The following is a 22931-nucleotide window of genomic DNA, read 5'->3' as shown; positions in this document are numbered from 1 at the left end:
CAAATCATGGAATTGATCCCTTTTGCATGTCAGGCTATCAAAACATTTTGTGTCTCATTGGGGAATGTGCATTCTGTTTTCTGGAGCAAGTTCATTCTTTTTGTTTTTGCATGGAAAATGATTATCTGCTGTACCTAAATCAGGAGAACTAGCAGGGACCAAGAAATACTTAGTTCTTTTCACCATAGCACATAGTCGGGATCTGAAGAGAAATAATGCCTGCCTAATTCTATCATGTATAGATCAGATAATAGCAAACACTTGTAAATACTCAATGAGAAAAAACAAACAAAACTCATTTTTGGGGGGGAAATGGGAGACAGGTGTGCAGCATAGAGATAGGAGAAGAGGAGAAGTTTGGGTAGGAAAAGGTGTATAAATAACTTGTCCTTGAGAATATTCTCCAGAGTATAGTCAGAGACACCTACATTTGAGTTATTAAAAAAAAGAAATCCTTTTTAATAACAGGAACCAATTCTATTTGAAGGAAGAATAAAATATTGTTTGATCTCTTTAATGTTGTCAATATATCTTGTTAAAAAATCTTCTAATACTATATCAAGTTAGATTATTTTAACTAAAATAATCTCTGAAAAAACTTCTTTGATATATGGAGAAATAACCACTTACTTTTTATTTCAAAATAGATAACAAATATCTGCAAATACAGTTTTGAGGAATCTATTTGCACTCATATTCAACATTTCCCCCTCAAATTCAGTTAAAAATAAAGGATTAAATTATCCAAAGTGTCAAGTAATTATTTTTGTTTGGTGTCATTCCATTCAATTTTGCCCTAGGATTGTGTAGCAATAATTTAATCTGATCCACTTTGCTTGTAGATGAAAATCTGCATTTTGTGATAAAACCTGGAAAACTGTTTAAATATTTTAGCCAAACTTTCTCAACACTATGAGAACTGCTCTACTACAATATGCAATGCACATTTGAAGATGCTATACTTTTCTATGATCGAAGAAAAGATATCTCTTTTTGACAGTTGCCTTATAAAACAAAGAAAGCTCTTTAACTTGTTTATGTATTGACCTGTTAAGAAAGCAAATGATCTACATATTATTCTTATTGTATACATACATATTACATATATATGTCAGTTTGTAATATAAAAAATACCATTAAATAAATAACAGTTAAAGAAAAATGTTTTCTTCCCTTAACGGTAAAGTACAATGATAATAAAAAGCATGTTCTAAGAATACAGTCACACAGATAACAAGCCATAAAACACAGCATGATTCAGTGAAATCATTCTAAAACAAAAAACTGATAAAAGCTAGACATTTTTCAAAGAATACATTTCCCAATGTACAGATGATGCTTTATACTTAACAAGAGCATTTTACAAAGTGTAAGTGAAACATGTTCTTAAATTATACATACTGTTCAAGCCTCGATTGGCTGTACAGCGTGCAAACTTGAACTGTGCAAAGGAACTCTGATGTTTTACTTTATAGCCATTGAATGACCATAAGAATCGACAAGTTCAGAAAATCAGGTCTTTATTTTAAAGTGGAATTTTTAAATTAGGTTTTAAAACATTGAAGAAGCAGAATTAAAGATAAATCCACCCATTCAATAATCCTTCTAAAGTCTGTATTTAATAAAGAGCCAAATGTTCTTTAATGAAAGCCCATCACACTAATAATGCACTCCATATTTTTACCAACCAAATAATGCCATAAACTAAAGATTCTGTCCAGGATGATATCCAACCTTGCACCAGCCCCTCAGATAGTCCAGGACATCTCAACATACACTTGAAATGCTACCAAACCCAAGCCGCCACTTCACATGATTTATGATGTCATTAATGTCAAGCTATCAGTGGACAAGAGTAAAAGAGACAACAGCAAAGCTGACTAAAAACAAATAGTTTTGATTAAACTCAAGGACGTTCCGTACAGCTTTCAGCAAAAAGGCATTCATCATTTCCGAAGCTGACCTTGTTTTTTTTTCCCTTCGTTTTTTAAAATCCTACATGCAAACGTAATGCATGTTGGTATTCTCGCAGCCGGCGAACCCTGTTGTAGCTGTATTCACTCTTTGAAGCAAAATGAAGAAAAAGCTACAGCACCTTTCTCTGTGGGGCTGATTGAGTAGCTAATTGACCCTTTTCCTTAAACTCTCCCTTCCCCTTTCCTTTTATTTCCCAGAAGAATTCTGTCACTCTCCTTCTAAACCATTTCAAAAGAATAGTCTCATCTTTTCCCCATTTTCTGATTTTTATGCCATTTTTATGTTCAAAAGAAAAAAGGCTAAAAATTAGAAATAACAAGAAAGTTGAAAATATATGTGCAGTAAACAAGAGAAGCAAATTATTTTTATGTAAACAGTTCTAACTACGAACAGATCTAGCTACAAACCTTGTTTTCTAGATACAGTAAGATTATTTCTCGGGCATAACGCTCCTATATCTAACAGAGGCTCAATTTAGAATACACCAAATTTTTAAGGCATTAATTAAAAAATAAAAATTTTAAAAAGAAACAAATGATATTTCAAAGGTCTTGCTCTTCCTCAACATCCAATTGGACCAAGTCACCTGAGGAAATTTTATTTCATGCCCTTGTAAAAGCTGCCATAACTCATTCAAACAACAGAAGGAAAGTAACAGTTCAGGCTTTAAAAATGTATGTTAAAAAGCTACCAGTGACCTTTTTTTTTTTTTTTTTAAAGTAATGAGGTTTTCCACTCACGTACAAATTTCCACCAGTGGTGTTCTCACCACACGTTTCTGGTATCTTCATGAGCATTTGGGCTTACGTTCTTTTATTCCAGTAACTCTTTTATTTGTTAGCATTGCACACTTCAGAACCATGATGTTTTATCAGTACATATGGCTTTTCTAGACTTCAATAGAAATTGTTATATCTCAATATCAGAATAAAATTATTTAATATGGAATTTAAATATTAACTATACATGTACTTAAATAAATTTTTAAAACTTGGTATCACATAAAGCTTAAGATAAAACTACAGTTTTGCCTTTTTAAATAATTGGAACGCTTTCTGAAATATTGCCCATTTTCAGTGAGAATCATTTGTTCGTATATACTTAAACACTCCCCCCAAATTAGGTATATTTACTCTGATTTAAAAAATATTTTCTGCTGAGATTTTTTTAATGGGAAATAAGACAGCCTGTTTTATAAGTATTAACTGTGCATGAGAACATTCATAATATCGCCCTCGGAGAATAATAAACAGATACTAGAGATTGAAATTCTGACATAGTTTACAGAACAATAATCCAAACATCTGTTATAATGACAAGGGATTTGAACAGAATAGAGAGTACATGGGAAAGCTATGCTACTTTTAGTACAGTTATAACGTTAAATCAAAGCATTGCAGCTCAAGGCAGCTTGCTGCTAATATAAACAATTTTCTACATATTCCTGGGCCACAAGCCAGATCTCAGGATTCAGTTACAAGCACAAGGTCAAGAGGGAATCAACAGTATGAAATTACTGCCTATGAATCAAAAGAATAAATGGATAATTAAATATGAAAACAAATTAGAAGGTATACTCTCATTTAACTCATCAGATGAATTTGTCAAGCAACTTTATGTTTGGAATCCGTTGCAGGAGCAGGATCAGGAAAAACTTCAATGTATTTATTGATTAAACCTGAGCTATTAGCATTTTCCTTGGGTCAGGTTCACCATATTATTTTTCTACATATATATTTGATTCTAAAATAAATCAAACATACATCTAACCATAATTGTACAGGTAAATATATCATCATAATTTTCTTCATGAAACAAAAGAAATGATACTGAAAACTATATACTAATAATATAGGCCAGTTTTATTAAACCTAAACTTTTAAGAGACCATTTTGCATGAAGAGATTTGTGTCCCAGATGTTAAACGTTGTAAAATAAAGTTCAGCTTTTGTTAATATCTATATGCTCTTGGCCACATTGTTCTGACCCTCTAAAATCTAGTTTCCTGTAAAATTCAGTTTAAATTAGATAGAATGTCAGATACTGTCTGACGTCAAAAAAGCATATATGCAGTCAAAAACAAAAACTCTGATAAACTTGATATATGGTCATTATGGGAATTCTTCATTGTACAAACATCATACCATGTCCTTAGGAAAAACTAGATGATGTAGCCTACTACACACCTAGGCTGTATGATACAGCTCCTGGGCTACAAATCTGTTACCATAATGAATACTGTAGGCAACTGTAGCACAATGGTAAGTACTTATATATCTAAACATAGAAAAGGTATATAAAAATACAGTGTTATAATCTCATGGGACCACAATTTTATGTGCAGTTCATCACTGACTGAAACATTATGCAGCATATGACTGTATATGAAAAAGGACAACAATGGGTTGAATTTTTGGAATTAAAGTTTCTAATGAATTTCTCAGAGAAATTCATTATATATCTGACTTAGATATGAGTAGAAGTTATCAGGTGCTAGTTACAATTTTTGATTAGTGGCTACCTGAATTTTCTCTTATGGAGATAAATGTTTCTAAAATAAACTTCAAATTTGAAAGAAAAAAAAACCAGTTAAAAATAAATAATAGTAAAATTTGATGTGGAGGGAAAGAATGGATATGTGTTATTTTTTAAAATTCTTCTAAAAAGAAGAGTAGAAATGCTCTGAGATGAAAACCTATGAAATCTTCTCTTCCCAGCAGACATTTTTGAAGGCTAGATCTCTGGACTATATTCAGAATGAATTTATATGAAGGAAGAACAGTCTTGGGGAGCTGAAACAAGAAACTGAGAAGATAGAATATATTATAGAAAATATTCCATATCAGTTTGGAATGAGTTCATAAGATTGGTGTATTGTTTCAAGCATATTATCAGGAAGAAACTAATCCTTCTTGATTATTCCATTCCAAATGAAGTCAATCTGAAACCCCTTCCACACAAAAAATTTTACAAAAGGTAAACTTTAGTCATTTGACTAAAGTTTAATGATGGTTTAAAAATGTTCTGAAATGTCAAAAGTACTAATTATAAAAAATTATCTTCCATTTATAGTTAAAACAGGAAAAACACACATCAATCCTTTCTCAATGAATGCAGCTGAATAGCATTTGATAACACTGAAACGTTAAGTTTGGGTGGGGAAGAAAGGGAAAAACATCTGAATTTTTTGTACTTGTAAATGGAGTGTAAGTTTACCATTGTTTTTCCTCTAGTTATCTCTTGACCTGAACAAAATGCAACTTGGAACTTGGAAGTCAGCAGTGTGGTTCAGACAGAACAAGGATAAATCCTCCAGTTCAGGCTTGAGGAGCAAAAAAGGCAACTGAAACCTGAGAGAGAGTGAAGGAAATCTCTTGATTTTTTTCCTCTTCTGTTGTATTCCACCCTACACCCAGGTGGCACTGCAACTAAAATTCTAAGGAATAAGAAATTTCTTTTCCCTTAGGTGGAGGTATGTCTCCAAGTGGATGGAGTAGACTCTGTTGGGTTTTTTTCCTGTCTTTCTCTCCTCCTGCCACTTGATCCTAGAGGCAGTGCAATTGCAGAAGAGGACGGTTTCTGACCAGATGACTGAAACCTAGTGGTCTGAAAAGTACCAGTGAGATAATAGAGAAAATAGCTACGAAAAGCTGTGATTCCTGGGTTAATCCTTAACTTACTTGAATATTAATCTGATCCTAATTAGCATATGAAAGCTTGAAGAACCTATAGTCAGATCTCAGGCTGATCACTGGCATATACAGGACAAAAAAAAAAAAAAAAAAAAATTCACTGCGACAGTTTTGGAAACTAAATTGACATTGGAACAACAGCCTATAGAAGGCTAAAGTTAAACTATCAACATTCTCCACAGGATGTAAGTAAAACACAAAGTATGATAATATAATATTTAAAATGACCACAATCAAGCAAAAAATCACTGGCAAATGAGGGGCTGCAGTAATCCCAATTCATATGGGAAAATGAAATTAAGAGAAACCCATGACAAGATGACAGAAATATTGGAATATTGGATTAACTGATGAGGACTTCAAAGCGGTATTATAAAAATGCCCCAATAGGCAGCTATAAACACACTTGAATATTAAAATAGAAAACATTGGCAAGTAATAAAAGACATAAATAAAATATATAAACATGTATAAACCTAAATTACCTGTACCTAAATAAATGAATAAAAAATGGACAGAATTGAAGGGAGGAATAGACAATTCAACAATAATGGGGGAGACTTTAATAATCCATTTTCCTCTTTAACATTTTTTATTGATGCATAATAACTGTAAATATTTATGGGGTATATGTGATATTTTGATACATGCATACAACGTGTAATTATCAAATCAGAGTATTTAGGATATGTATCACTTTGAATATTTATTATTTCTTTCTGTTGGGAACATTTCAAATTTTGCTTTCTAGCTATTTGAAAATATACAATATATTGTTACTAATTATAGTCACCCCACTTTGCTACCAATTGCTAGAACTTATTCCTTCTAACAGTATGTTTTTACCTTAACCAACCTCTCTTCATACTCTGCCTCACTCCCCAGCCTCTAGTAAATATCATTCTACTCTCTACCTCCATGAGATCAACTTCCTAAGCTCTCAGTTAACTAAGCAGAAATCCTGTAAGGAAATAAGAGACTGGAAAACCAGTTTTAACCAACTAGACGTAACATAAATCTATGGAGTACTTCACCAAACAGTAGCTGCAGAACACCTGACTTTATTAGGTGTACAGGGAATGTTTTATAAGATGGACCATATGCTGAGGCATAATACAAGCCTCAATACATTTAAAATGATTGAAATACAAAGTATGTTCTCTTCTCCAATCACAATGAAATAAAATTAGAAATCAACTAAAAAAGAGAATTGAGAAAACCCACAAATATATGGAAATTAAACACATTCCTAAAAGACTTATGGGTCAAAGAAGAAATTGCAAAGGAAATTTAAAAATACTATGAAAAAAATTAAAACAAAAATTCAACAGACCGAGACTTATAGAAGGCAGTTAAAACAATGCTTAGAGGCATATTTATAGTTATAAATGAGCATATCAAAAAAGAAGAAAGATCTCAAATCAATAAACTAATCTTTCACCTGAATAACCTAGAAAAAGAAGGGTCAATTAAACTCAAAGCAAGAAGAAAAAAGAAACCAATAATGATTAGAGGAAATAAATAAAATAGAGGATAGAAAAATAAAGAAAAACAATAAAAACAAAAGATGACTTTGAGAAGCTCAAGAAGCTGGGGCTGTGGCTTGTGCCTGTAATCCCGACACTTTGGGAAGCCAAGGCAGGAAGATTGCTTGAGCCCAGGAGTTCGAGACTAGCCTGGGCAACATAGACTCTTCCTCAAAATATCAAAAAATTAGCCAGGCATAGTGGTACGCACCTGTAGTCCCAGCTATACGGGAAGCTGAGGCAGGAGAATTGCTTGAGCTGAGGAGTTCAAGACGGTAGTGACTCATGATCATGGGCAACCTTTCCTTTGTCTCCGAGAAAAAAATACAAGATAAAAGATATTAACAAATCTTTAGCTAGAATGGCTAACAAAGAAAAGTGAAACTACTAAAATTGTTAAATTTCTGAACAAAATGAAGGAAAGTACATCATTACTGACCTTGCAGAAATTTAAAAAATGATTTTAAGAAAATAATATAAATAATTATATGCAGGCAAATTAGATAACTTGGGTAAAATGAATAATTCCTAGCATGACACATATCAAAAATGATTCAAGAAGAAATAGAAAATCTGAATTCCTATAAGTAGAAAAAAATAGAATTGGTATTTAAAAACTCCCCCAAAGAAATGCCAGGCCCAGAGAGCTTTACTGGTGAATTCTACCAAACATTAGAAAATAATTAATATCAATTCTTCATAAACTGTTCCAAAAAACAGAAGGGAAGAATAATTCTAACTCAATATATAAGGCCAGTATTATTCTGAAAACAGACAAAGATATCACAAGAAAACTACAGATCAACATCTCTTATGAGCATAGATGAAAAAATTCTCAACAAAATTACAAGCAAACCAAACCCAACAACCTATATAAAAGGATTACACAACATGCGTGATCAAGTAGCATTTATCACAGCAATGTGAAGTTGTTTTAACAACCAAAAATCTGTTAATTAGTTATACTACAGTAATAAAATTTTGGGAAAAAAATGTAACTATCTCAATAGATAAAAGTATCACATTTGACAAAATACAACAACCTCTCATAAGAACACTTAACAAATTACAAATAGAAGAGAACTTTCACAAACTACCAAAGGGCATCTAAAGAACCCTGAGGTGAAAAACTGATTGTTTCCCCCCAAATCAGGAATAAGATAAGAATGTCAACTCTTACCAGCTCCATTTTACATTGTACTTGAGATTTTAAGCAGGGAAATAAGAAAAGAAAAGAAAGGAAGAGGAAAGAAAAAGGCATCTATATTGGAAAGGAAGAGAAAAATTGTTATGTAGCCATAGATTACTTGATCTTGTACACAGAAATTCCTAAAAAGTGCAATGAATAAGATATTAAAATTTACAAATGAACACAGGGAGTTAAAGGATAAAATATAAATATCAAAATCAATTGTATTTCTATACACTAGGAGAAATCATTCCAAAAACAAATTAAGAAACCAATTCTATTTGCAATAGTATCAAAAATAATAATTAGGTACATATTAAAGAAAATAGGTATAAGATGTTCATACAAAAACTACAAAATGTTGCTTAAAGAAACTAAAGAATACCTAAATAAATGGGAAAAAAATCTCATGTACATGAAGTGAAAGATTTAATATGGTTAAAATAAAATGATTCCCAAATTGATCTACAAATTCAACATATCCTATCAGAACCCCAGCTGCCATTTTTTTTTTTTTTTTTTGCAGAAATTGAAAAACTGATCCTAATGTTTATAGAAAAATTCAAGGAACTCCAAGTAGCTAAAACAAACTTTAGAAAGCAAAAAAAATTTGGAGGACTTGCACTTTTCTGATTTCAAAATTTTCTACAAAGCTATTGTAATCAAGAACGTGTGGTATTTGAATGAGGATAGACATATAAGTCAGTTGAATAAAATTGAGATTCCCCAAATAAGCTCTTTGATCTGTGGTGAATTGATGTTTTTACATGAATGCTGATGCAATTCAATGGGAATGTCTTTTTACAAATGGTCCTGGGAAAACTGGGTATCCACATGGAAAGAAAGCATTTGGACTCTTAACTCACAAAATTCAGAAAAATTAAATCAGAATAGATTATAGATTAAGTATAAGTGCTAAATTTATAAAAACCATAGAGCAAAAGATAGGAGTAAATCTATGAGCTTGGGTTAGGCAATTTTTCTTAGATATGACACAAAAAGCACATGACAGAAAAGAAAAAAATGAATTGAATTACATCAAAATTGAAACATTTGTGTTACAAATGACACTGTTGAGAAAGTGAAAGACAGCCCACATAATGAAAGAAAATATTGTCAAATCATGTATCTGAGAAGAGATTTGTCTTAGTGTGTCTCCTTATAAGAAAATACTTGAAACTAGGTAATTAATAAAGAAAAAAATCTTATTTCTTACAGTTATAGAGGCTGGAAAGTCATGAGTTGAGGAAGCACATCTGATAAGAACGCATACCTTCTTTCTAGGGGGGAACACTCTGCAGAGCCCTGAGACAGTGCAGGGGATCACACAAATGTACTAACATGATAGCTCAGGTCTTCTCTCCTGTTTTTATAAAACTACTATTTTCCTTCCCACAATAACCCATGAATCCATTAACCCATTAATTCATTGATCCATGAATGGATTAATCCACTCATGAGGGCAGGACCTGCTTAAAGGCCCTACTTGTCAATACTGCCTTATGGAAGATTAAGGTTCGCTTGCATTGGAGCCTTAAGATGACTGATTAGACACAGTCAGAAGAAACATCTGCCACCAAGGGACTGGGACAATGGGAAGCCTGGCATGCTCCTAGTAGTTCCTCAGAGGGAAGGCATTGGGAGTGGACAAAGGGAAGAGGCAGACACTGGGGTGGTAGGGGAGGAAGCTGGGAACTCTGTATGGAGCTACTGTGCACCAGGACTGTTCCTGGCCCTCAGTGATTCCAAGGGAAGAGTTGAGTTGAAGAGGCAAAAAACAACCCACTCTAACCACAGGCCTCTGGAGTCTCGGCAGGAAAAGACTTTACCACCACCATGGACATTTGAGTTGGCAGGGAAGTGGTAGGGGTAGAACACTGGCTGGTGCAAAGCCCAGAGGGTCTGGTGCAAAAGCATCTATAGTGGATTGTGTCCAGGGATGCCAATTCTTCTAGGCTCAACTTGCTCCCATAGCAGACTTGAACTGTAAGGGAACCACCTAAACTCTGCAGGGCGGTCTTGCCCATGAGACATAGCCAGTCCAACCTGAGCACTACTAGGTCTGCTGCTCTCGCCTAGGGCTTCAGCCTGGCAGGCCTGCTTGCAGTGCAGCCTTGGGTTCCCATTTTCAGTGGGGGATACTTCCTGGGGGCCCACATCCTAGCTCCCACACTACTGGACTGATCCACAGGGAGCTCCAGCAGAGCAGCCCCCTGAACACGCACGATCCCACCTGTACGTTCCCCTCAACTGCAGCCTCCCTGGTGTCACTTTGCCTGCAAGCACTCACCCATGACCACCCCCTATATCACTTTGCCACGTGTGTGCATGGACAGACATAGCCTTCCCCTTCGCACCAGCATGTGTGCACCTGCACCCTGCTGTGCCACTGCTGCTGCCATGAGTACACCCCACCCCACCCTCCCTCCCACACTGCCACTGCTGTTGGAGGATTGCTGGACACAGAGCCCACATGCACAGCCCCCACAAATGCCCTGTCCTTGCCCCAACACTACCTCAGGACCAATACTAAGTGCAAACAAGGGACTTGCCCCCCGACTCCCAAGCAGTCACCACTGCCTGCATGAATGTGCACAGAGCATACACAGTTCTGCACCTACAATCACCCTACCCTCATGCTAACACCATCAGTGACAATATATACACTGATGCTGGTGGGGGATCCCCACCCCCTTGGGCTGTGCTGCCACTACTGCTGCTATAAATGCCCACAAGGAGGCTGGCACTGTGGAACCCCCTCACACCCCACAGCAACTGATGATCTTGTACCCCACATGCTGCCACTACTGCTGGCACATGTGAATGAGAATGGGTCCTGCTGCCACTGTTCTATGAAGTGCTTTGGCTAACACCACCCATCGGAGTGTTGTGACCAGTGGTGGGGAAGCACATCAGCCTCTCCAGTGCTGGAGGTTCCCAACCTTCAGGGACCAGAAAACAAAGCTGGGGCCTGATACTAGTCCCTCAGAGTTAGAGCATGCAGTTCAGAGCTGTGAACTGAGAACTCCTGAGCTGTGCCTTGGCCCCCTAATATCTTCCAGAAACAAAGCCAGTTCCAATTCACCTTATACCACAATCGAACCCTCAAGTTCATCAAAAATAAAAAGCAAACAAGCGAAGGACAACATCTTCAAAGATAAAAGGAAGATCAGCCTACAAAGGTGAGAAAGAACCAGTGCAAGAACTTTGACAATTCAAAAAACTGGAGTACCTTCTTTTCTTTAAAGAATCATGGTAAATCTTCCAGCAAGGGTTGTTAACCAGAAGAAGATGGCTAAACTGACAGAAATAGAATTCAGAATATGGATAGGGATGAAGATCATCAAGATTCAGGAGAATGTTGAGACCCAATCCAAGGAAGCTAAGAATCACAATAAAACACATAGAAACTGACACAAGACATAGTTAGTATAGAAAAGAATGAAATCAATCTGAAAGAGCGGAAAATACAACTATAAGAATTTCATAATTCAATTGTAAGTATTAATAGCTCAATAGACCAAGCTGAGGAAAGAATCTCAGAGTTGAAGACTGACTTTTTGAAATAAGACAGTCAGACAAAAATAAGAAAAAAGAATGAAAAATAATTAAGAAAACATCCAAGAAATATGAGATTTGTAAAAAGACCAAATCTATGACTCACTGGTGTCCCTGAAAGAGATGAGGAGAATGAAAGCAACTTGAAAAATATTTCAGGATATCATCCATGAAAACATCCCCAAACTAGCTAGAGAGACCAACATTCAAATTCAGGAAATGTAGAGAACCCTTGCATACTTCACAAGACTATCATCCCTAAGACACATAATTTTCAGATTAGCCAATGTTGAAACAAAATTTTAAAATGTTAAAGGCAGCTAGAGAGAAAGAATAAGTCACTTACAAAGAGAAGGACATCAGATTAATAGCAGAGCTTTCAGCAGAAACCCTATAAGCCAGAAGGGATTAGGGGACTATAGTCAACATTCTTAAGGAAAAATAAATTAAAAGCAAAAATTTTATATCTGACCAAGCTAACCTTCATAAGTGAAGAAGAAATAATATACTTTTAGACAAACAAATGCTGAGGGAATGTGTTACCATCAGACCTGCCTGACCAGAGTTCCTGAAAGAAGCACTAACTATGGAAGAGAAGGACTTTTACCAACCTCTACAAACACCTACCTAAGTACACAGACCAATGACACTCTAAAGCAACCACAGAAACAAATCTGCATAATAAGCAGTTAACAACATTATAACAGGATCAAATCCACACATATCGATACTAACCTTGAATATAAATGAGCCAAATGCCTCAATTAAAAAAAAAAAAAAACAGAGTGGTAAGCTGGATAAAGAAGCAAGACCCAATAGTATAATGTCTTCAAGAGACCCATCTCACATGCAATGACATCTAATGTCTCAACATGAAGGGATGGAGAAAAATCTACCAAGCAAGTGGAAAACAGAAAAAGACAGGGGTTACAATCCTAGTTTCTGTCTAAATAGACATTAAACCAACAAAGATCAAAAAAGACAAAGAGAAGCATTACATAATGGTAAAGTGTACAATTCAACAAGAAGACCTAAATATTCTAAATATATATACACCCAACACAGGAGCACCTAGCTTCATAAAGCAAGTTCTTAGAGACCTTCAAAGAGACTTAGATTCTCACACAATAATGGTAGACTTTTACACTCCACTGACAGTATTAGACAGATCAACCGGGCAGAAAATTAAAGATATTCAGAATGTGAACTCAGAACTGGACTAAATGGACCTGATAGACATCTACAGAGCTCTCTACAGCACCCCCACCACAAAAAAAAAAAAAAAGAACAGAATAAGCATTCCTCGCATTACAAATGTGACACGCACTCTAAAACAAACCACACAATCCTTGTGAAACAATCCTTATGGAGCAATCCTCAGCAAATGCAAAAGAACCAAAGTTATGCCAACCATTCTTATGGACAACAGTACAATAAAAACAGAAATCAAGACTAAGAAAATTGCTCAAAACCATACAATTAAATAGAAATTAAACAATCTCATTTTGAATGACTTTTGGGTAATAATGAAATTAAGGCAGAAATCAAGAAATTTTTTGAAACTATTGAGCACAAAGATACCACATACCAGAATCTCTGGGACACAGCTAAAGCAATGTTAAGAGGGAAATTTATAGCACTGAATGTCCGTAACAAAAATTTAGAAAGATCTCAAGTTAACAACCTAATGTCATAACAAAAAGAACAAGAGAAACAGAAGCAAACCATCCCCAAAGTCAGCAGAAGACAAGAAATAACCAAAATCAAAGCTGAACTGAAGAAGATTAAGACATGAAAAACCATTAAACAGATCAACGAATTCACAAGTTTGTTTATGAAAAAATTTAGTTGCATAAATAGACTGCTAGAGAGACTAATTAATAAAGAAGAAAACAGAGAAGTTCTGAATAAACTCAAGTAGAAATGACAAAGGGAACATTACCACTGACCCCATGGAAATACAGATAACTGTCTGAGACTACTATGAGCGCCTCTATGCACAAAAAGTAGAAAATATAGAAGAAATGCATAAATTCTCAAACATATATACCCTTCCAAGATCGAACCAGAAACAAACTGAACTCAACTAAACAGACCAATAATGAGCTATGAAAGTGAATCAGTAATAAATAGTCCACAACCAAGAAAAGCCCAGGACCAGGTACAGTCACAGCCAAATTCTAGCAGACCTACAAACTGTTTCTATTGAAACTATTTTTAAAAAAAATTTAGAAGGAAAGACTCCTCCCCAACTCATTCTATGAGGCCAGCATCATCCTGATACCAATACCTGATAGAGATATAAAAAAAAAAGAAAAAAGCAAACTTCGGGCCAATATCCTTGATGAATACTGATACAAAAATCTTCCAACAAAATACTAGCAAACTGAATCTAGCAGCACATTAAGAAGCTAATCTAACATGATCAAGTAGGCTTTAAATCCTCGTATGCAAGTTTGGTTCAACATATGTAAATTAGTAAATGTGATTTATCACATAAAGAGAACTAAAGACAAAAAACACAATTATCTTAATAGATGCAGAAAAAGCTTTTGAAAAAATTCCACATCACTTCATGTTAAAAATTCACAATAACCTAAGTATTAAAGGAATATACCTCAAAATAATAAGCACCATCTATGACCAACCCACAACCAACATTATACTGAATGGGCAAAAGCTAGAAGCACTCCCCTTAAGACAAGGATGCCCTCTCTCACCACTCCTATTCAACATAGTATTGTAAGTCCTGGCCAGAATGATCAGGCAAGAGAGGAAAATAAGGGGCATTCAAGTATGAAGAGTGGAAGTTAAAATATCCCTGTTTGCAGATGACATGATTCTGTATTTAGAAAATCCATAGTCTTAGCCCAAAAGATCCTTGATCTTATTAAAAACTTTAGCAAAGTTTCAGGATACAAAATTAATGTACATAACAACAGCCAAGTCTAGAGCCAAATCAGGAATACAATCCCATTCACAATTGGCACAAAAGGAATAAAACACTTAGGAATACAGCTAGCCAGGGAGGTGAAAGATCTCTACGATGAAAAGTAGAGAATGTTGTTCAAAGAAATCAGAGATGACACTAACAAATGGAAAAATATTCCATACTGATGGATAAGAGTAACCAATATTGTTAAAAATTGCCATATTGCCCAAAGCAATTTACAGATTCAATGCTATTCCTGTCAAACTACCAATAACATTCTTCACAGAACTAGAGAAAACTATTTTAGAATAGGGAGCATAGGGAACCAAAAACCCCAAACAGCCAAGACAAACCTAAGCAAAAAGAACAAAGATGGAGGCATCACATTACCACTTCAAACTCTACCACAAGACTATGGTAACCAAAACAGCATGGTACTGGTACAAAAACAGATACATAGACCAATGGAACAGAATAGAGAGCCCAGAAATAAGCTGCACACCTACAGCAATCTGATCTTTGACAAAGCTGATAAAAACAGTGAGAAAAGGACTCCCTATGCAATAAATGGTGCTGTGATAACTGACAAGCCATATGCAGAATATTGAAACTGGACCCTTCCTAAAACCCAAAGCTATAAATATTCCAGAAGAAAACCTAGGCAATACCTTTCTGGACATAGAAACTGGCAAATATTTAGTGAGGAAGACTCCAAAAGCAATTGTAACAAAGGCAGAAATTGACAAATGGGATCTAATCAAACTTAAGAGCTTCTGCACAGCCAAAGAAACTATCAACAGAGTAAACAGGCAACCTGCAGAGTGGGGGAAAATACTTGCAAACTATGTATCTGACAAAGGTCTAATATCAAGCATCTATAAGAAATTTAAACAAATTTACAAGGAAAAAACAACCCCATTTAAAAGTGGGTGAAAGACATAAACAGATACTTTTCAAAACAAGACATACCTGTGGCCAAAAATCATTTGAGAACACTCAATATCACTGATCATTAGAGAAATGCAAATCAAAGCCACAATGAAATACCATTTCACACTAGTCAGAATGACTATTATTGAAATGTCAAAAAATAATAGATGCTGGCAAGGTTGTGGAGAACAGGGAACACTTAGACACTGTTGGTGAGAGTGCGAATTGTTTCAAACATGTTGGAAAGCAGTGTGGTGATTCCCCAAAGAGCTAAAAACAGAACTACCATTCAATCCAGCAATCCCATTACTGGGTATATATCCAAAGCAATATAAATCTTTCTGTTATAAAGATACAAGCACACATCTGATCATTGCAGCACTATTCATAATTGCAAAAACATGGAATCAGCCTAAATGTCCATCAATGGAAGACTGGATGAAGAAAATGTGATATATGCACACCATGGAATAGTATGCAGCCATAATAAAGAAGGAGATCATGTTCTTTGCAGGAACATTTGTAGGGCTGAAGAGCATTATCCTTAGCGAACTCATGCAGGAACAGAAAACCAAATACTGTATGCTCTCACTTATAAGGGGGAACTAAGTGATGAGAACACATGGACACAAAAGGGGGAGCAACAGACACTGGGGCCTACTTGTGTGTGAAGGATGAGAGGAGAGAGAGAATAAGAAAAAATAACTATTGGTTACTAGGCTTCATACGCGGGTGACAAAATAATCTCTGCAATAAACCCCTGTGACACAAGTTTACCTAAATAACAAACCTACACATGTACCCCTGAACCTAAAATAAAAGTAAAAATAAGTTTCACATGAGTTTTAGAGGGGACATTGAAACCATAGTAGTCTTCTCCTGCTCCCTTCAAACTTATGTCCTTCTAAAATACAATTACATTAATTGCATCTCTATAGTTCCAAACTGTTAACTCATTCCAGCACTAACTGACAAGTCCAAAGTTTCATCTGTGAACATATGAAATTAGAACAAGATATCTGCTTTCAGGATCGAATGTGGCACAGTCATAGGGAACACATTCCCATTTCAAAAGGGAAAAACAGCCAAGAAGAAAGGAGTAACAAGCCCCAAGCAAGTCTAAAACTTAAGAGAAGCAGACATTGGGTCTTAAGACCCCATAATCATCTCTTTTTCCCTTTTGTCTGGCATCCTCAGCATACTGGTATGGTGGTTGAGCCCCCAAGGCCTTAAAACACTCCAACCCTATGGGTTTCTTGGCTCAATCCACCTAGCTCTGCCATGATTGCGTTGCACACTGGTAGCTCCCCAGTTCTGGGGTCTTAGTGACAGTCTTGCTCCCATGGCTCTCTAGGCATTGCCCTACTGGGGACTTTCTGCAGTAGTTCCATCCCCACATACCCACTCAGCATGGTTCTAGTGGGGCTCTGGTGCCTCAGGCCCCTTGACCAGTTTCTGCTTGGGCCCTCAAGCTTTTGCATTTTTTGAAATCTAGGTAGAATCTGCCAAGTCTCCACACCTCTCAGTTTCTGTAAGTCTGCAGAATTAGCACCATGAAGATGCCACCAAGTTTGAGAACGTGTACTTTCTAAGTTTTTGGCACAAGCTGCACTTAGGGCTGCTTGACCCAGAGTGACAGTGATGTGGGGTTATTGCTCTAGAGTTTACAGTATATGTTTTAAAACCTTGACATAACACTATACCCATTTATAAGTGGTACAAGTAACTAACAGCAGAGCACTTTCAATTAATTCCTGTGACAATGCTGTTTTTCATTTCACTTATTCCTACCTATAATTACTTAATACATTGTTACTGTGAATACTTTAAACATACAGTTGTTTTATAGGTAGTTAAAAATAAAGAAAACAAAATCTTGTTTTATCTTAATTTATTCTTTTTCTGACACTTTTCCTTTCTTTCTTTCTTTAAATGTAGATCCACGTTTTTAGCCTATTTAGTTTTCCTTCAGCATGAAGAACTTCTTTAACTTCTCTTATAAGGTTGATCATTTGGTGACATAATTTCTCCAGTTTGTTTATCTCACACTGTTCTTGTTTCTTTATTTGGAAGGATTTTTTTTTCAACATTTTAAATATTTGACTTTTCTTTCTGGTGCACATGGTTTCTGATCAGAAATTGTTTAATTCTTATCTTTGTTCTTCTACAGACAAGGTATTCTACCTTTGTCTTCCAGCCCCCAGCTTCCTTCAAGATTTTCTTTGTTTTGGGTTTTCTGAAGACTGAATATGATTTATTATATCTAGGTTATTTTTCTTTTTTTATTTACTCTACTTGGTGCTCTGTAAGCTTCCTGGATCTGTGGTTTTGTGTCTGCCATTCTCTCTTTAATTTCTGAAGCTTACTGAAAATCAGCTGACAAAAGGCAGATTAATAGGAACAAAAGCCATACGAAATATATTTTAATATACATAGCATGGGGGAAATCACAGGAGAGTAATTACCCAATAATCAAATGGGATACAGAATCTTATATTCCTTTCTTCACAGGGGAGGGAGGAGTTGAGAAATGTCAACAATGTTTTGAGGGATAGTAAATGATTATTAAGGAGAATGAGTGGACCCAGGTGACAGAAGCAAACTTTTAAATGATTCTCTTTAGAACTTAAATGAACTGAGAGGCAGACCTTAGTTTCTGAAAAAGTCCATCCAAATGTGATTACATTTCTCAGTCTTATTTTCTGGTATAGATAATGAAGTTTCAGGGAGGAAATGGAAGATAGTTGTATTCCTCTTTGGGAGTCCAGTTTTTAGGTGAATAAGGAAACTTTAGAGAATAGCCTTATCCCAAACTTTGGGAGAGACGGAAGGGTTGAGATTTGAGTTGGTGGAAGGTCAGAGAGAGCTTAAGCCTGTTTCTTCAGCTCAACATGTCAAAGTGTCATATTTTGGGGCATTGTTTTCTGTGCCCCAACATTTCCCTGTCTGAAACTTTCCTAGAAGTTTCACGTACATAAAGCTGAGTTGATGTCTTTGGAGAGAAAAATATCAAATTAGCAACTGAGTGGCTAAGGATACCATTAAACTAGTTTCCCCTTTGTGGGAATAAGTCAGTTCAGTTAAACAGTTGTGTCTTATTTAAGGAGATGGCATTGCAGATGGGCTGTCACAGCTAGGCCTCCATATGATGTAGGCAAACAGCTTTTTAATAAATGGCATTTCCATGGGAACAGAAGAAAAACAAGATTAATGTCTGGAGTAATCTATAGACTAGTTTCTTTAGCATTTGGAGGGCAGTCAGTTGAAAAGATTAATGGTGATCTGACAGAGTTTTTGGTTTATTCTCTCCATGTACAAAATTTGTTAAATATAAGCTCTTGTGGTGATTTCTTTTTAAAGCCTGGGTGACTAGCTTCAGTTTTTAGGGCCTCAGAAAAAAAGTCAGTTTTAATTTTTAGTAATTTCAACTGAGAAAGGGGAATGAAAATTAGAAATGTTAGCCTGGTAAGTCAAAGACAGATACAGGAAGAAACTAAAAATTCGGGATTCAGTCTAGAAAGTTCAAAAAACTGATTAAAAAATAGATGGTACTAGAACCTAGTAATATGTATACTATAGGTCTTCTGAAACAAAATTTTTCTCTCACCAGTCTTTCATTTCTATCAAAGATATTTTCAGTAAGACTAATTTGTTCATAAATAAGTTTAGTTTCATTAACTCAGCCTGATTATTTACATAAAGTGCAGTAAGAATAATGATTTATCCTATAGCCTCTTTTTAAGTGGCTATTTTGGAACTTTTTATAAGAAATTAAAAGACTCTTGAGACTGGGAAGCCATACCTAGGATTAACCTCACTCTCAGATTGTGTCTGTAAAACTTATACAAATTGGATAAAAACCTCTGTTAACAAGGTCCCCAAAACATCTTGAGGTCCCTGGGCCTCTCAAAAAGTAGCAATATTTGCTTACTGCAAGGGCAGGAACCCCGTAAAGGAACCATGTATACAAGGTGCTAGATTAGTTTTTCCAAGGGGCTTTTTATTGGCCACATTAAAGAGAAACTCAATCCTCAAAGTAGTTTAGTCATATCTAAAAGTATGACATTCCAGTCATAATCTTGGTGAAATAACCAGTGTCTGCAATTATGTCCTATTACAAAAGAGAACAGATTCTTATTGAACTTATGTAAAAATATTATATTGCTATCAAATAAAAATATGCATTAGGAGGCTGAGGCAGGAGAATTGCTTGAACCCAGGAGGCGGAGGTTGCGGTGAGCCGAGATCGTGCCATTGCACTCCAGCCTGGGTAACGAGCAAAACTCCGTCTCAAAAAAAAAAAAAAAAAAAAGCATAAACAGTTTCTGAATTCTGGAGATATCAGGAGAGAAAAAGGTAAATGTTTCAGTTCTGCTCACAAAAGTATAATTTACCAAATTGCTGTAAAGCTATAGACAATCCAAGAGGAATTTTTAAAAGAGTTTTAGAATTTTTAAAAGAGTTTTAGAATTTTTAGTCAGTTCAATTGTATGGCCTCAAATTTGTCAGCAACCTGAATTTGTCAGTTTTTTCACTCTTTCCCTGAACCTCCTTGAAGACACAACATTTTAGGATTTGCAAAACACTTCCAGAAAAACAGCATCAGAATAATGCATTTGACTGCGGGCAACACAACTTAAAACAGCCATGGTTAAAGATGCAATTGACAAAGAACTTTGGTTATTTTCTTTGCCCTTCAACAATTTAGCGTAATAATTGTAATTATGACAGAAAACATAAAGCAGAGGTAAGAATCTTTGTACTACTCTTGGGGTTCCATGAGGAAGACAGGGGATCCCAAAATAAGGAGATCAGTGGCACTACTCTTGTGTTTTTCAAGAGATCTCAGAGTTGCTAGAAGTCCCCTCTAGATCACTTTGTGTGGTATCAAAAGTGGCAAAAAGAATCAGGGGCAGAGCAAATCAAAGAACAAGTCTTAGAAAAGTCAAATTGGAGAGTTTTAAAGATTTCAAAAGGCCAATGTAGCTCTAGCTAACAAGGGTTTTAGAGAAAAGGTTCTAATCTACGAAGAAGTTTCCTTGGGAGAAAGGATTCAGAAGAGAACAGAGAAAAATAAAAGCTTTTAATTAAGCTGACTTTTGACCTTACAGCTCTATTAAAAATAAATAAATAATTAAACAAGCAGCAAACTTTCTGTCACACAACCAGCCAGCCTTTTTCTGGACCCAAGAGAATGTGGTGGCAGCGGCAGGAGCAGTGTCCCTGCACTGCCTGGAGTGGGGTCCACTGCACTTGCTCACTGCTTTGCCTGTCAGTGGTACTGCGGGCTGTGGCTATCCAACTCAACAGAGAGGGAAAGACAAATGAAAACAACAAAACCAAAAAACCCAAAGAACCACTTGTATCACAGCCCGAATACAAACCAAAGTTTTAAACCACAGATATACCTAGAGAAATGATCAAAATCAAGACAAATAAGCACCCATGAGACTGAAATCAAGAAGCCTTTTATGGCCTTAACCAAGTTTTTCAAAGAAGGAGCAAAAGCTGCAACCATTCCAAAATCTAGACCACTTCTAATGACTGCATAAAGGAAGGAAAATTTTGCTAGCCACAAATTGGATATAACCCACATCTCTGGTCTCATTTTCCAGGGCCCCAGTATCTCAGCTGGCCATCTGTACACAAAGGTCTGACAACCCATGTGCCACATGGACAGAAAAATTAAAGGAGACAAATGTTTTGACAACAGGAAATTAAAAAGCTGTCTATGGAAGAAGAAAGGATCATAAACAAATGGATACCCCCAAAGGTCAAGAGTCACACAAATATAAATTAAAAACAATTTAAACTAATTTGTATAAATGTTTTTCTTTTCTTGAGTCAAAGGATTTACATTTCCAAGGGACTGATTTCACGACCTGGAATGAAACTTGGGTTGCAGTGGAGAAAGTGCCCAATCCTAGCCATTAGGCTACAAAGTAGAGTGCCTTTCTTCCAAATCCCACAGAAAATCCAAAGCAGGCAGTTTGAGCTTTCAAAGGATTTTAACTTTTCTGGGCCAGATTTCTGCTCTTTAATTTTTTATCTTTTATCTAATTTGATCTTTCTTTCTGTTAATACAAATAAGGTAATTGTTTAGAAAGAGACATCTGTAATTTTTTTTTCAAATATAGGAGACTTTTTAACTTAAAGATCCATTGTCTGGCCACTGATGACTTGAATATCTAATGATGTACTTGTTTCAATAGTGACTCAATCTAATAAGACTCTTTATGGAAAGACCAGATGGTAATTGTCAGGCTTAGAAAAAGTTTTACCATATAAGCAAAAGGAATTCCTGGAAAGAGTGTTGAAGAAACAGTGCCCATGATCACCCAAAATTAACGCCTATAAATAGACTAAGAGAGCAAAAAAATGGTTACAGTCACAGATGGTTGAGAACGGTGTTTTTGTGTATAGTGTCTTCAGAATCTCACAAATTTGTGGAGGGCTGCCAGTTACAGACCCGTTAATCCGTGATAATGGGCAGATGTCCTGGAATTGGACTTTCCCAGTACTAATCAGGTAACAAGAGTTGAGACAGCAAAAGCCCTTTATGGATGGTACTTTTTATTAATATAAACTCCTCTGAGACCTTGGCATAGAAAACAAAGAGAATGTTGTTTAAAATTGTACATATCTTGAGATTTCTTCAGTCCTTCCAGACTAACCATCAGATGAGACCCAAAAATCATGTCCCTCAGATGGTGGAGATGGACAGAGTGCTCCCACTTGGTCACAAGTCAAGCCCTTAAGAACATAAAACAAGACAAGAGGAGAAACTCATCAGTTTTTTTTTTCAGTGACCCTCACAGCACAGTTTGTCTGAAGTGCAGATCTGATGAGAACTGTAAAACTTCCCAGTCTACGGAGACTGGCTCCAACAACAGACTTCAGGGATTTTAGGCCTGTATTTTATTCTATGGTAATCCTCTTTATAACCAAATGACAAAAGAAGGCAAAGGAACATCTGTTCTCCGAAAGACCGCTAGAGTAGCTAACTAGAAAAGAGTGTCTATTATTGGCAATATTGTTTTGCAAGCCAGGAAGAGGAAATCTCCAGCATGAACTTGAAGTTGCTCTCTTCTCAAAGAGGGGAAAGACAGGTTGGGTTTTATGTCATT

The sequence above is a fragment of the Aotus nancymaae genome, unplaced genomic scaffold, assembly GCF_030222135.1.
Source record: "Aotus nancymaae isolate 86718 unplaced genomic scaffold, 86718_ANA_hifiasm-v0.15.2.pri h1tg000014l, whole genome shotgun sequence".
Taxonomy (NCBI): Eukaryota; Metazoa; Chordata; class Mammalia; order Primates; family Aotidae; genus Aotus; species Aotus nancymaae.
Note: the sequence above shows the minus strand (reverse complement) of the source record.